Consider the following 6,352-nt stretch of genomic DNA (forward strand, 5'->3'; position numbering starts at 1 on the left):
TGTCACGGAGGCGCTCCGCACTGCTAAAGCTAACTCTCTCTCCTCTGCTCTCATCCTTCTAGACCTATCGGCTGCCTTTGATACTGTGAACCATCAGATCCTCCTCTCCACCCTCTCCGAGCTGGGCATCTCCGGCGCGGCCCACGCTTGGATTGCGTCCTACCTGACAGGTCGCTCCTACCAGGTGGCGTGGCGAGAATCTGTCTCCGCACCACGTGCTCTCACCACTGGTGTCCCCCAGGGCTCTGTTCTAGGCCCTCTCCTATTCTCGCTATACACCAAGTCACTTGGCTCTGTCATATCCTCACATGGTCATTGCTATGCAGACGACACACAATTAATCTTCTCCTTTCCCCCCTCTGATAACCAGGTGGCGAATCGCATCTCTGCATGTCTGGCAGACATATCAGTGTGGATGACGGATCACCACCTCAAGCTGAACCTCGGCAAGACGGAGCTGCTCTTCCTCCCGGGGAAGGACTGCCCGTTCCATGATCTCGCCATCACGGTTGACAACTCCATTATGTCCTCCTCCCAGAGTGCTAAGAACCTTGGCGTGATCCTGGACAACACCCTGTCGTTCTCAACTCACATCAAGGCGGTGACCCGTTCCTGTAGGTTCATGCTCTACAACATTCGCAGAGTACGACCCTGCCTCACACAGGAAGCAGCGCAGGTCCTAATCCAGGCACTTGTCATCTCCCGTCTGGACTACTGCAACTCGCTGTTGGCTGGGCTCCCTGCCTGTGCTATTAAACCCCTACAACTCATCCAGAACGCCGCAGCCCGTCTGGTGTTCAACCTTCCCAAGTTCTCTCACGTCACCCCGCTCCTCCGCTCTCTCCACTGGCTTCCAGTTGAAGCTCGCATCCGCTACAAGACCATGGTGCTTGCCTACGGAGCTGTGAGGGGAACGGCACCTCCGTACCTTCAGGCCCTACACCCAAACAAGGGCACTGCGTTCATCCACCTCTGGCCTGCTCGCCTCCCTACCTCTGAGGAAGTACAGTTCCCGCTCAGCCCAGTCGAAACTGTTCGCTGCTCTGGCACCCCAATGGTGGAACAAACTCCCTCACGACGCCAGGTCAGCGGAGTCAATCACCACCTTCCGGAGACACCTGAAACCCCACCTCTTTAAGGAATACCTAGGATAGGATAAAGTAATCCTTCTAACCCCCCCTCCCCCTTAAAAGAGTTAGATGCACTATTGTAAAGTGGCTGTTCCACTGGATATCATAAGGTGAATGCACCAATTTGTAAGTCGCTCTGGATAAGAGCGTCTGCTAAATGACTTAAATGTAAATGTAAATTTCATTGACATTGCTGTGGTGAATTCCTGTTTGGCTATTCTAGTACATGTGAAAGATGAGACAATAAAAAAACAAAAAACGTATGCTCTCTCTTTTCTTCTACCAGATCTATTGTGTTATATTCAGTTAGATTAGGGTATGTCTTCAGGCGGAAATTGAGAAGGGATGCAGCCATAAGAAGTTAAACAGCAAAAGGAACTGTTATTGCTACAACTAGAGCATGATGGGCTGAAACAGCAACAAGCTTTGGAAATGGAGTTGGAGGTAGAAAGGCTTAAACAAGAAACGAAGCATGCCAAACTGACACTGCAACACGTCCGTTTAGATTTGGTCAGAGAGATGGGAAGATCAAGCTCTCCGGGAAGATCAAGCTCTCCGACATGTTTCTAATGAGTTATGGTGATTTCTCCAGAGGTAATGCTCAGTTTTCCTTCAACATAGCTGGAAACTTGAGGCTCATGCTGAAATAAAGTGAAAAGGATTGCAATGTGTGCTAACTGGGAAAGCACAAGAGGTCTACTCGCTTAATGTTGCTGACAGCCAAAACTAATGGCAAAGTTAAAGATGCTGTGTTGCACGCCGATGAGTTAGTTCCTGAAGCGTATCGCCAGTGGTTTAGAACCTGGAAAAAAGCAAAAAAAATCTACTTATGTTGAGTTCACACGGGATTTGAACACCCAGTTTAACCTCTACTTAGTACCGATCCCGGATCCGGGTTTGAATATAGACAACATACGGTGATCGCCACAAATAGTCATATTAAACATTCCTGAAAATAAAAGTGTCTCACATGCTTCAAAAGCCTCTTAGCAATCTTGCTAATCTAACTGCGTTGTCAGATTTAAAAAATGATTTACTGCGAAAGAATAGGATGCGATTATCTGAGCGCAGCGCTCCATAAAAAAATACTTTTCAACCAGCACTAGCGTAACATTATCACAGATTGCGTTGAAATAAATTGTTTACCTGTGAAAATCTTTCTCTGTTTGCAATCCCAAGGCTCATTGGTACACACTGAATGGTCTTTGTTCGGTTAAATCCATTTTTTAAAGCCTAACACGAAACATTTTGTGAACGCTTATGTCGTTGAATTTCATGTCTTTAAATTTTCGGCGAAACATCGGATGTAAATACACTTACTAAACCTGACGATATCTAGTCATGTTTGGTTTCCTTGCAATCAACTGTTTGTTTGTACCACAACCAAACTTGATGGGTTATTTTGCGGGACGTATTGATCCGGAAAAAAAAAACGATTGGAAGACAACGAGTAACGAGCTCATTGCGCACCAATCATATGACCACTGTCTCTTTGATTGACTGTATTTTAACCCAATGACCACTCATCGTCTTGGAATCTAGCTGGGTAGATAGCCAATGACCAGAGGTAAATGGCACTATCTAGCCAATGACCAGAGGTAAATGGCACTATCAAATGGTCCTTTGTTTGGAGACTAACTCACACGGTAAACGTTTGCGCAATTGCAGTCTTTGCAATTCGCGTTGCAACCAGGAAGGACTGAAAGTGATAACGCACAGCGGTATTTAGGCAACGTGCTTCAGCTGGATTTTTATCCAACATCATGGCGAATAAGTCTGGGAAAGCTAAATCCAAGACTAGATATAGCAATGTAGAGACAATTTTTAGAGGAAATTGATCGTGACAGCGATACAGAAATGTTATCTGAGGAAGATTCTTTTAGTGAGCATTCGTTTGATTCTGAAACTGAGGCCTATTTCTTGAACGAAGAGGATATCGTTTTGGACTGGGACTGGTAAGTTCTTGTCATGCTAATGCCGTTGTTTGTAATATAAAATGTTATATGTGATTGTTTTTACGTTTTAGTTGCAATATATGAACTTTTTATGAAATGTGTAATGTACACGTAGGCTATTCATTGTGAGTGAGGATACGTTTGTATGTATGTGAACGACCCATAGCCTGTTTGTGTACTCTATTTTGGCCATATATTATGGTAGCATGGCCACAGATATGATTTGAAACCACAGTGTTTGTTTTGTTCCCTGTACCCTCTCTCTATATATAAATAAAAATGTATATGTTTATTATACCTGTTGATACAGGGCTCATATGTGAAACTATTCTAACTGAAAATTTTAATTCACAGTGACACTGATTCTGACTGGGAGCCCCCAGCGCCAACTTGTTCATCCAGCCGGACCCCTGCTGTCTCTGGGCCATCTACCGGTGTGAAGGCACCGACAAAGAAGCGGAAGAGGGGAAGTGTGCCACCTGCTAGCGAAGGGACAGAAGGGCGTTGGCACACTGTCCTGGAAGATGTGGAGCCACCCCAGCCAACTTTCTGACCGAAAAGGGAGCCTGGACCTCAGGTGAACTCGAGCACAACATACAGCCCCCTTGAGCTTTTTCAGTTGTTTTTCACCCATTCTGTTGTAGGTTCACTCGTGTCTAACACGAAGAAGTTTGGGAAGAAGAGGCAGGCAGGCAAAAAGGTAGCATGGAAGCCTGTATCCATGTCAGACTTTTACTGCTACCTTTCAATGGTCATCTACATGGGGCTGGTGAAGCTGAAAAGCCTGACTGACTACTGGAAAACGTCATCACTCTACCAACTGCCTTTCCCCATGACTGTTATGTCCTGCAAAAGGTTTCTGGTTGTTTCACAGGTGCATCACATCAGTGACCCAAAGGTTGATGAAGAGAATGACAAGAAGAGAGGCACAGCAACGTTTGACAGACTGTGCAAAATCAAACCTCTACTCCAGCATTGTTGAGGCCTGCAAGACGTACTTTCAGCCAGCCCAGAACCTGTCAATCGATGAGAGGATGGTAGCCTCAAAGGTCAGAATTGGCCGCAAACAATACATTCGAAACAAACCAACCAAGTGGGGTTACAAGCTGTTTGTGTTGGCTGATTGTGTGTGCATACACGTGCAATTCTTTTGTCTATGAGGGGAAGAACACTTGTGCGACTGGTAAGGGAATTAGCTATGACTCTGTAATGGAGTTATTGGATTTTCAACTGCTAGGGAAGGGCTACAAACTGTTTGTGGATAACTTCTACACAAGCCCTACCCTGTTTACAGACCTTAGGAAGCGGGAAGTGTGGGCTTGTGGCACCATTCGCACCAACAGGGTGGGCTTTCCGAAGACGAAGGTGAACGACATGCCTACCATTCGCACCAACAGGGTGGGCTTTCCGAAGACGAAGGTGAACGACATGCCTAAGCGGGCTGAGCGGGGGACCATGCGATGGATCCGTGAAGATGGCCTGCTTTTTGTAAAGTGGATGGATACCAGAGAGGTGGTGATGTGCACAACAATCCACAAGTCCTTCAATGGGGATCATATTGTCAGGCGTGTCAAGGATGGTGCTGGGGTATGGACCACCAAAAATGTCCCCATTCCAACTGCAGTAAAGGACTACAACAAGAGCATGGGAGGTGTGGACCTATCATATGCGCTGATAGGCTATTACAATGTTCTGCATAAGACGATGAAATGGTACAAGACCTATCATTTCGTCGGTGAATGCATTCATCCTACACAAGGAAATGGCTAAGAGCTGTGGAAAGCCCTTCCTCTCACAGAAAGTCTTCAGAGAGCAGCTCATCAAGTAGCTTGCTGGCTACAGCACCACTGCACCACACCCTTCCCCTTCTGCTCCAGCCACAAGTGTTCATCTGTGCAGGCATGGATGTGCCTAAGGGCCAAAAGGGCACAGCATGGAGGCGTTGCTGTGTTGTTTGCAAGATGAAGTCCCCCATCACATGCACCACATGCTCGGTGACCCTCTGCTTTACATCAGAAAGACTGCTATGGCATCTGGCATCGGCAGCAGAATATTGTGTAGAGCTTTGGCAAAGTGGGTGGGGTTATATCCTTCCTGTTTGGCCCTGTCCGGGGGTCTCATCGGATGGGGCCACAGTGTCTCATGACCCCCTCCTGTCTCTGCCTCCAGTATTTATGCTGCAGTAGTTTGTGTCGTGGGACTAGCGTCAGTTTGTTATATCTGGAGTACTGTTCCTGTCTTATCCGGTGTCCTGTGTGAATTTAAGTATGCTCTCTTTCTCTCCTTTCTCTGAGGACCTGAGCCCCAGGACCATGCGTCAGGACCCCCTGGCATGATGACTCCTTGCTGTCCCCAGTCCACCCGGCCTTGCTGCTGTTCCAGTTTCAACTGTTCTGCCTGCGGCTATGGAACCCTAAACAGTTCATTTTTACTTTTGAGGTGCTGTCCTGTTGCACCCTCTACAACCACTGTGATCTCCACCCGGCACAGCCAGAAGAGGACTGGCCACCCCTCATAGCCTGGTTCCTCTCTAGGTTTCTTCCTAGGTTTTGGCCTTTCTAGGGAGTTTTTCCTAGCCACCGTGCTTCTACACCTGCATTGCTTGCTGTTTGGGGTTTTAGGCCGGGTTTCTGTACAGCACATTGAGATATTAGCTGATGTAGGAAGGGCTATGTAAATAGATTTGAGAGGACTGAGGGTCTTCCAAATATTGAAAGTGTGTAAATAGTTACCCATGTTATTTTGTAAATGTATATATATATATATATTTTTTTTTTTCAATAAAAAATTTGGGGGGGGGGGGGGGGGGGTTGCTAGAATACCATTTTGATATTTTGTATATAGTTATTTGTTTCAAAATGTATACCTTCACCAATTTGGCCACTTGGGTACATTTGGGCTACTTGTGTGGGACACCTGGGTGACTTCATGATAAATGTCATGTAGCACACTCATTTTGGAAGTTATCATTCTGAAACTTTGCACAAGTACTGTTGCCTTATGTTTTCCACTGAAATTGTCACCATATTCATGGTGTTTGTTTTATATTGTTCATTTTAAAAGATGATGATAAAAAATGTTTTTTAATTGTTGTAAGTATGGTTTTTTCATTGTATTATCTAAACCAGATCTATTGTGTTATATTCTCCTACATTCAATTCCCATTTACACAAACTTCAGAGTGTTTTCTTTCAAATGGTACCAAGAATATGTATATCCTTGCTCCTGGGCCTGAGCTAGAGACAGTTAGATTTGGGTATGTCTTCA

The 6,352-nt window shown here is 45.7% G+C and overlaps 1 long non-coding RNA gene across 1 annotated transcript; it reads left to right on the plus strand.

Annotated features, from left to right (window-relative positions):
• Positions 1 to 2,737: 2,737 nt before the first annotated feature.
• On the plus strand, positions 2,738 to 5,805 carry LOC139560185 (uncharacterized). The gene is made up of 3 exons (XR_011671881.1): positions 2,738 to 3,085; positions 3,440 to 4,450; positions 4,505 to 5,805. It is a non-coding gene; the product is annotated as an uncharacterized lncRNA (long non-coding RNA).
• Positions 5,806 to 6,352: the final 547 nt, after the last annotated feature.

The sequence above is a fragment of the Salvelinus alpinus genome, chromosome 30 (assembly GCF_045679555.1).
Source record: "Salvelinus alpinus chromosome 30, SLU_Salpinus.1, whole genome shotgun sequence".
NCBI classification, from domain to species: Eukaryota; Metazoa; Chordata; class Actinopteri; order Salmoniformes; family Salmonidae; genus Salvelinus; species Salvelinus alpinus.